This window comes from Trachemys scripta, chromosome 20 (assembly GCF_013100865.1).
Source record: "Trachemys scripta elegans isolate TJP31775 chromosome 20, CAS_Tse_1.0, whole genome shotgun sequence".
Taxonomy (NCBI): Eukaryota; Metazoa; Chordata; order Testudines; family Emydidae; genus Trachemys; species Trachemys scripta.
The window spans coordinates 17,621,848-17,631,690 of record NC_048317.1 but is presented as its reverse complement, the minus strand read 5'-3'; the positions used below and the strand labels follow the sequence as shown (position 1 = coordinate 17,631,690).

General features: G+C 46.2%; 1 pseudogene; it reads right to left on the bottom strand.

The window, feature by feature from the left end:
• Nucleotides 1-1,138: 1,138 nt before the first annotated feature.
• Nucleotides 1,139-9,596, bottom strand: LOC117868412 (annotated as a pseudogene).
• Between the last annotated feature and the right edge of the window lie 247 nt (nucleotides 9,597-9,843).

Genomic DNA, 9,843 nt, shown 5'->3' with positions numbered 1-9,843 from the left:
ATATATCTTACTTAATAATTTCCCTTTTATTGCAGGGACCTTGGGCATTGGTGCATCTCGGTCCCTGTTATCCGCTGCCTGTGGCACATAATGGTCTAGTCTCCCGTGGGCTGTAATACTTTGGCCTAAGTTCAGTTGTTGGGTTCAGTCTGAGGTGCTGGATGGGGCTGGTAACCTGTGATATACAGGAGGTCAGACTAGATGATCTGGCAGTTCCTTTTTGTATTAAACACTAACATTTAAACATAATGCATGAAGCCAAGCAACTGAATAGTGACAAAATGTACAGGTGCCTATGTGACAAATGCTGGAAGTCTAAATATAAAGATGGGTAAACTAGAGTGTCTGGCATTAAATGAGGATATTGACATAATAGGCATCACAGAACTTGGTGGAATGAGGATAATCAATGGAAAATGGTAACCTCAGGGTACAAAATATATAGGAATTAAAAAGTAGATTGCACTGATGGGGGTGTGGCACTATGTGTGAAAGAAAGCATAGATTTAAATAAAGTAAAAATCTTAAATGAATCAAACTGTACCATAGAATCTCTATGGATAGAAATTCCATGCTTGAATAATAAGAACACAGCAGTAGGGATATATTACCGACCACCTGACCAGGATAGTGACGGTGATTGTAAAATGCTCAGAGAAATTAGAGAGGCTGCAAAGGCAGAAAATGTAATAATAAGGGGGATGTCAACTATCCCAACTGAACAGCAGAGAAAACAAGGTGGTCAGAGGCAAAAAGGCATCCTTTAAAATTAGAAGTCAAATCCTAGTGGGGAAAATAGGAAGGAGCATAAACTCTGGGACATCAGGTATAAAAGCTAGGTGAAGAAATAATTTGAAGAGCAAAAGACAAAAACTAAGAGCAAGAGGGATATGAAAGAGGTCTATAAAATCATGACTGGTGTGGAGAAAGTGAATAGGGAAGTGTTATTTACCCCTTCATATAACATAAGGACTGAGGGTAACCTGTGGAACTCCTTGCTAGGGGATGTTGTGAAAGCCAAAACTATAACAGGGTTCAGAGAAGAACTAGATAAGTTCCCAGACGATAGGCACATCCCTGGCTATTAGCTATTAGGATGGACAGGGATGCCACCCCATGCTATGAGTGTCCCCAGCCTCTATTTGCCAGAAGCTGGGAGTGGACAACAGAGGATGGATCACTCAATGACTACCTATACTGTTCATTCCCTCTGAAGCACCTGGCATTGGCCACTGTCGGAAGACAGGATACTGGGTTAGATGGACCATTGGTCTGACCCAGTATGTCTGTTCTTATGTTCTTAAGAGACAGCACTGCAAGCTTTTGAAGGATTATGGGGATACATATGGTATGACTCAGAGTGAGTGGATGCAATTTAAAAGGGGGCAAATATAGGCTGAATACCAGGAAACACTTTCCTGGCAGTTAGATCTAATGATAAAATGAGAAATCACTTCCCAGAAGAAGGGTACATGAAGTGCTTATCAGCAGCCACTCCCAAACAGGGAGCTCTTTTTATATCCTTAGTAAATTCCTCTGGAGCTAGATATGCTCTCAAAAGCTTCCTTGGAATTCTGGAACCATAATTCCATTTACCGAGTCAGCAGGTACAAACAGACATTCTCTATAACTCAATCACCAGGCATGTTAGTTCCTGAAGAACCTGGTCTCTCAGTGCAAAAGGAATGTTCTTGGGTGGAGCAGAAAAGAAGGTTACCACAGGGTTTAAACAAATCTCATGTGTACCCTTAATCAAACTGATTTAATCAGTCCTTATGTTCTAGTCTGTTGTTTTCATTTCAATCACAAGAGCCCTCTATTTTACATTAGATCAGTCGTAATTCTTCACACTCACAGAGCATCCACATTTATAATCACTTCACTGACTGATCATTCAACCTCGTTATATGTACATTCCACAGGCTATACCCTAAGTATTGGTAATTCTCTCCACTCCATGTGTGGGGTTCAGTGATCTCTCTCTCTCTCTGTCTGTCTCTCTCTCTCTCTCGAAAGCTTAACCCTTAAAGATATAGTCCCCATAGAATCATAGAATCATAGAATCTCAGGGTTGGAAGGGACCTCAGGAGGTATCTAGTCCAACCCCCTGCTCAAAGCAGGACCAATTCCCAACTAAATCCTCCCAGCCAGAGCTTTGTCAAGCCGGGCCTTAAAAACCTCTAAGGAAGAAGACTCCACCAGCTCCCTAGGGAACCCATTCCAGTGCTTCACCACCCTCCTAGTGAAATAGTGTTTCCTAATATCCAACCTAAACCTCCCCCACTGCAACTTGAGACCATTGCTCTTGTTCTGTCATCTGCCACCACTGAGAACAGCCGAGCTCCCAGTACAACACAAGGTTGCTAATTTGACTTTTTTTTTAATCTAAAATTTAATTCTAATTTCCTGGTAAATCTTTTCTGGCATGTCGTCAGCTTCAGTTCCTATTTCATGTCTAACAGTGTGAGGATCTCCATTTAATTCCCCAGTTCTTTTCCATCCTTTGTTTGATACACGGTTCCAATGAGAAGTTCAACTACTACTTCGCTTTTATCCCCAGTTTCTGGGACTGCATGCACATCACTTGCTTTGCATATTTTTGCATAGTGCTTCTTTCTGTTGCGGTTTCTGCCATCTTCCCAATATGCAGCACACTTAATTCAGGGACATGCAGGTCCACATTTTCCTATCCCAGCTTTTGCCTTAGTTTTTGCTAAAATATTCCTATTTTTGCTGTCTCGTTCTGCTAATTCCTTATGAAGTATATTCTTACCACGAACAGTTTGTAATGCCATCCATGTCAGCTTTGCATCTTTATTTTTCTCTTGGTTTATCTGGAGTTTATTTGTCATTTAGCTCTGCCGATACCTACAGCTTTCATTAATGTTCAGCCTGAATCTCTTACCAATGTCTCCTTTGAACTCTGGGCTTGTTAATATCACAAGCAAAGTTGTACTTTTTGTTTCGAACTCTGTTACATAGTGGTCTATTTTTTCACCTGGCCATTGGACACAACAAAGGACTGACTCTGTTCTGCCTTGGAGTTCGGGATTTCTTTAAAGCCACATCCACATAATTCCTTTCAAAGGTTTGCTCCAAGGAATGTGGTCTGATGTGCTGCATCTCCCTACACATGCAGGAACAGCGAAGCTAAACTTCTGTGGCTTTCCCTCGGACACTCCAGATAAATCAGAGATCATTGTCTGAACTCCTTCCATTATTCAACAGCAACATCTCCTATGAAGTTCACCTTCAAAGGGGCACCGGGCTCTACTTCTGAGCACCATGTTATTTTCATTCAGGAGTTCTTTTGTTATGAAGCATTTTATCATGTACCAAATAAAGTAACATTGTCACCACTAAGGAAGTGTTCTACTAAAATCATGGGCTGTTACTTTGCGCTAATTATTACATAAACCTCTAACCCATTACATATAACTATTTTTTATTCAGCATTTACTTTAGATTGGCACCCAGATTCTCCATCTGAACCATAGAATCATAGAAGATTAGGGTTGGAAGAGACCTCAGGAGGTCATCTAGACCAATCCCCTGCTCAAACCAGGACCAACCCCAACTAAATCATCCCAGCCAGGACTTTGTCAAGCCCGACCTTAAAAATCTCTAAGGATGGAGATTCCACCACCTTCCTAGGTAACCCATTCCAGTGCTTCACCACCCTCCTAGTGAAACAGTTTTTCCTAATATCCAATCTAAACCTTCCCCACTGCAATGTGAGAACATTGCTCCTTGTTCTGTCATCTGTCACCACTGAGAACAGCCGAGCTCTATCTGCTTCGGAACCCCCCGTCAGGTAGTTGAAGGCTGCTATCAAATCCCCCCCTCACTTTTCTCTTCTGCAGACTAAATAAGCCCACTTCCCTCAGCCTCTCAAGTCATGTGCCCCAGCCCCCTGATCATTTTTATTGCCCTCCGCTGGACTCTCTCCAATTTGTCCACATCCCTTCTGTAGTGGGGGGCCCAAAACTGGATGCAATACTCCAGATGTGGCCTCACCAATGCCAAATAGAGGGGAATAATCACTTCCCTCAATTTGCTGGCAATGCTCCTACTAATACAGCCCAATATGCCGTTGGCCTTCTTGGCAACAAGGGCACACTGCTGACTCATATCCAGCTTCTCATCCACTGTAATCCCCAGGGCCTTTTCTGCAGAACAGCTTGTAGCGGTGCATGGGATTCTTCCGTCATAAGTGCAGGACTCTGCACTTGTCCTTGTTGAACCTCATCAGATTTCTTTTGGCCCAATCCTCCAATTTGTCTAGGTCACTCTGGACCCTATCCCTACCTTCCAGCATAACTACCTCTACTCCCAGATTAGTGTCATCTGCGAATTTGCTGAGGGTGCAATTCATCCCATCATCCAGATCATTAATGAAGATGTTGAACAAAACTGACCCTAGGACCGATCCCTGTGGCACTTTGCTTGATACCGGCTGCCAACTAAACATTGAGCCACTGATCACTACCCGTTGAGCCTGACAATCTAGCCAGCTTTCTATCCATCTTATAGTCCATTCAGCCAATCCATTCTTCTTTAACTTGCTGGCAAGAATACTGTAGGAGACTGTATCAAAAGCTTTGCTAAAGTCAAGGTATATCATGTCCACTGCTTTCCCCATATCCACAGAGCCAGTTATCTCATCATAGAAGGAGGCAATCAGGTTGGTGAGGCATGACTTGCCCTTGGTGAATCCATGGTGACTGTTCCTGACCACCTTCCTCTCCTCCAAATGCTTCAAAATGAATTCCTTGAGGACCGGCTCCATGATTTTTCTGTACTTCACTTAGGGTGACCAGATGTCCCGATTTTATAGGGACAGTCCCGATTTTTGGGTCTTTTTCTTATATAGGCTCCTATTATCCCCCCCCCCCCATCCCGTCCCGATTTTTCACATTTGCTGTCTGGTCACCCTAAGTTCACTGGATTCTCCTTCTTCCCTTTTTAAAATATGGGCACTATATTTACCTTTTTCTAATCGTCCGGGACCTCCCCCGATTGCCATGAGTTTTCAAAGACAATGGCCAATGGCAATCACATCAGCCAACTCCCTCAGCACTCTCAGATGCAGCGCATCCAGCCCCATTGACTTGTGCACATCCAGCTTTTCTAAATAGTCCTTAACCTCTTCTTTCACTACTGAGGGCTGCTCACCTCCTCACCATACTGTGTTGCCCAGTGCAGCAATCTGGGAGCTGACCTTGTCTGTGAAGACAGAGGCAAAAAAAGCATTGAGTACATTAGCTTTTTCCACATCATCTGTCACTAAGTTGCCTCCCCCATTCAGTAAGGGGCCCACACTTTCCCTGACCTTCTTCTTGTTGCTAACATACCTGTAGAAACCCTTCTTGTTACCCTTCACATCCTTTGCTAGCTGCAACTCCAGTTGTGCTTTGGCCTTCCTGATTACGCCCCTACATGCTCGAGCAATATTTTTATACTCCTCCCTAGTCATCTGTCCAAGTTTCCACTTCTTGTAAGCTTCCTTTTTGTGTTTAAGCTCATCGAAGATTTCTCTGTTAATCCAAGCTGGTCCCCTGCCACATTTGCTATTCTTTCTGCACTTTGGGATGGTTTGTTCCTGCGTCCTCAATAAGGCTTCTTGAAAATACAGGTCTCCTGAACTCCTTTCGCCCTCATAATAGCCTTTGAGGGAGTCAAAGTCTGCTTTTCTGAGAACCAGGCCCCATTGTGATGATGTTCGTCCATCGTTATCAATGAAGACCTCAACAGCTCATTCTTTCGATGACCGGGCTCTGTGAATCCGGAGATGACTGATCAGTCCGATTCGGGCGTGGAACGTCCTGTCACATGTCGGGCAGAAATATAATGGCACTGTCGATGGCGTATGAGCAGCTCTGGACTTGCGCAGCTCACGCTTTTTTTCAGCCTCAGCAATACGCCTCGCCTCAGAGGTATTACTGCCTGTGTGAATGAGGCTGCGCCATGCTGAATGGTTCAGTGCAAAGGCTTCCCATGTGGTGGTGTTGATCTCGAAGGACTTCAAAGAGGTCTTCAGCGTGTCCTTGAACTGCTTCTTTTATCCTCCATGGGAGCGCTTTCCCTGAGTGAGTTCTCCGTAGAAGAGCTGTTTAGGAATGCGTTCGTCTGACATTCTCACAACATGTCCAGCCCACCTGGTCTGGGCTCTCATCAGCAATGTGTAAACTGATGGCAGACTGGCTCTAGTAAGGACATCAGTATCGGGCACTTTGTCCTGCCATCTGATTTTTAGAAGCTTTCGCAGACAGGAAATGTGGAAGTGATTGAGCCTTCTTGCATGACTCCGATAGACAGTCCACGTCTCGCAGGCGTACAGCAGAGTTGGAAGCACCACTGCTTGGTAGACCTTCAGCTTCGTTGGTAGGCTGATCCCTCGACGTTCTCAAACATTGTAGCGCAATCGGCCAAATGCAGAGCTGGCTTTAGCAATTCTGCAGTTTACTTCATCATCAATTGACACTGCTCGGGAAAGGGTACTGCCCAGGTATGTGAAGTGGTCCACTGTCTGAAGTCTCTGTCCATTTACAGTGATGGACGGTTCTGAGTATGAAGCGTGGGGAGCTGGCTGGTGCATGACCTCAGTCTTCTTGATGTTAATGGTGAGACCGAAGTTGTTGCATGCAGTTGAAAACTTGTCCATACTGGCTTGCATTTCTGGCTCTGTACTAGCATTCAGAGCACAATCATCGGCAAAGAGCAAGTCTCGAAGTACAGTTTTCTTCACCTTGGTGATGGCACGCAGTCGCCTCAGATTAAATAGTTTCCCATCAGTTCTATACTTCAGGCCTACTCCTTCAGTGCAGTGTTGAAAGGCATCAGTTAAAGTGGCAGAGAAGATCATGCTGAACAAAGTGGGTGCTAAAACACACCCTTGCTTGACGCCGTTGGTGACTGGGAAGGCCTCAGATGTTTCACCGTCATCCAGGACACAAGCCATCATACCGTGATGAAATTGACGTACCATTCGTATAAATCTGTCTGGACAGCCAAATTTCGACATGATCCTCCACAGGCCCTGGCGACTGACAGAGTCAAATGTTTTCGTGAGGTCCACAAAAGTTGTGTAGAGTTCACGAGTCTGCTCTTGAAATTTCTCCTGTAGCTGACGCACAGCGAAGATCATGTCAATAGTCCCACGTCCCTTGCGGAAGCCACACTGTGATTCTGGCAGTAAGCCCTTCTCCAGGTGAGTGATCAATCGGTTCAACAGAACCCGTGCAAGAACTTTCCCCGCTGTAGAAAGCAGAGAGATTCCATGGTGATTGTCGCATACCTGGCGATTGCCCTTCCTCTTATAGAGGTGCAAGATGGACGCGTCTCTATATTCTCGTGGAATGGTTCCCTGCTTCCAGAAGGACTGAAACAGCTCAGTGAGTTTCCGCAGCAGCACGGGTCCGCCGACTTTGTACACCTCTGCTGGTATGGCATCTGACACTGGGGCTTTGCCACTTGACAGCTGATTGATAGCTTTCTTCACTTCGTCCTCTTCTGGTGAAGTATCCATGGAGTCATTGACTGCAACCTGGGGCATCTTGTCAATGGCCTCATCATTGATGACTGAGGGTTGATTGAGAATTGCTTCAAAGTGTTCAGCCCATCTCTGGAGAATCTGCGTCTTCTCTGTAAGGAGCACAGTACCATCCGAGTTCAGGAGGGGAAAGCTTCCAGAAGACTGTGGACCACAGAGTGTGTTAAGGGCTTCATAAAACTGCTTATAGTCGTTCTTGTCCACATATGCCTGTATTTCATCTGCTTTGGCGCTCAGCCACAAGTCCCGCATTTTGCGCAGTTGGTTCTGTACTGTTCTGCGAGCGTTGATAAAGGCGGTCTTCTTTGCCGCTGAGGATGGATCGTTTTGATATGCACAATGCAGGCGGTGCTTCTCAGCAAGTAAGGCCTGGATTTCTGCATCATTTTCATCAAACCAGTCTTGCCGCTTGCATGTGGAGGGCCCCAATACCTTTGATGCAGCTGTATGGACAGAGTGGCGGAATTGCTCCCAGTCTTTCTCAGTGTCATCCTCAATACGAAGATCAGCAAGTTCATTCTCTAGGTCTTCCGCTAGATTTTCAGTGATGCGGCTGTTCTTCAGCTTCGACACGTTGATCCTTTTGAGAGCCTTACAGCCTTGTGGTCGTCTCTTCGGCATGATACGGAGCTTCATTTTGAATACTATGAGCCTATGATCCGTCCAATAGTCAGCGCCACACATAGCTTTTGTAACCCTGACCTCTTGTCTATCCCTTCTCCTGATGATGACATAATCGATCAAATGCCAGTGCTTGGAACGGGGATGCATCCACAAAGTCCTGTTACGGGTAGGAAGGCGGAAGACCGTATTGCTGATCAGAAGGTCATGTGCTGCACAAGTTTTCAGCAGTAACAGGCCATTGCTGTTACGCTTTCCCACTCCATTTTTCCCGATGACTCCTTCCCAGGCTGCGGCATCGCATCCGACTCTTGCGTTAAAATAGCCAAGCAGAATCAGCTTGTCTGTGCGGTGCACTGACGATAGCAGAGTATCTAGTTCTTCGTAGAATTTATCCTTCACATCCTCTGGGTTGGTCATTGTAGGAGCATATGCGCTGATTTCCTTTTTGCTTGTTTTCCTTTTTGAAGCGGAAGCTGCATTGTCATGAGCCGGTCATTCATACCCTTGGGGGAACTGGCAAGTTTCTGAACAAGATGATGCCAACTCCAGATTCGCGACGCTCATCACTGCTGCGGCCACTCCAGAAGAATGTATAGCCACCGCCTGACTCAGACAGCTGTCCTTCATTAGCAAGGCGAGTTTCGCTAAGGGCTGCAATGTCAATGTTGTAGCGTGCGAGCTCTCTAGCGACAAGTGCTGTTCTTCTCTCCGGTCTGTCTGCCGTGATATTGTCCAGTAACGTGTGCACATTCCATGTGCCAATAGTGATCGGTGTCACTCTAAGTTTTGTTTTTGTTTTTGTTCGACCGCTTTTGTGGGTCCCCGTCAGCCGCAGTATGCTGGCCAGGGTAAGGTGAAACTGGCAATGTTTAGGGCCCCTTTTCTAGCCCCCTCCTCATTCCGGTGAGCAGTGCAATCCTGAATACGGCTGCTCAGTCGCTCAAGAAGATGCTGAGCTCCACTGCTGCTTCAGTCAGTGAGGAACGACCATTATGCCTGAGCCGCCTATGTGCAGGTCCGCGGCTACAGCTCCCAGTGTATTCACACCTGCTGCTTCGTCGCTCGCCCATCGCCACAGGACTTGATATGATGTAATATGATATGATATGATGTCGAAACTTGTGCGTGAATTGGATTAAAGTGAGGGAGAGTTGCGCAACGTCAGCCTCCTCTCTCTTCCCAGTTCCTATCTGTATCCAGTGGCAGGACAGAAGTCGAGATGGCTGGAGATAGGGCAGGGCGCAGTGGATGACCAGGATGCCTACGTGTCTTGTCGTGCTCTTAAGTGTTCCACAACACTTGCTGTCACCGCCTTCCTGACCATTAAACCAGGTTGAACCAGGTTGCCTCAGTCAGCCGGATCCAGCCTTCGCATGCAATGGGTAGACAGGCCCTGACTCACCGAGAGTCTCATACTCATCGGCTACCCTCACCTGGTTTAGCCTGCCAGTCAAGATGGTCTCTGGGGTGTGGCCGCTGTCACATGCTGACAGCTATTTGGAGCCACAGGTGAGAGCTGGGTGTCAAGTGGGGACCAAAGTGAATGAGCTACTCCTAGGAGCACGACTGTTCCCCCATCAGAGGTACTACCCGTCCCTGACAACCCCATACACCCATTGTGATAGGTGCTGTATGAACATAAGAGAAGCGTAAACACAGCCCTTGCC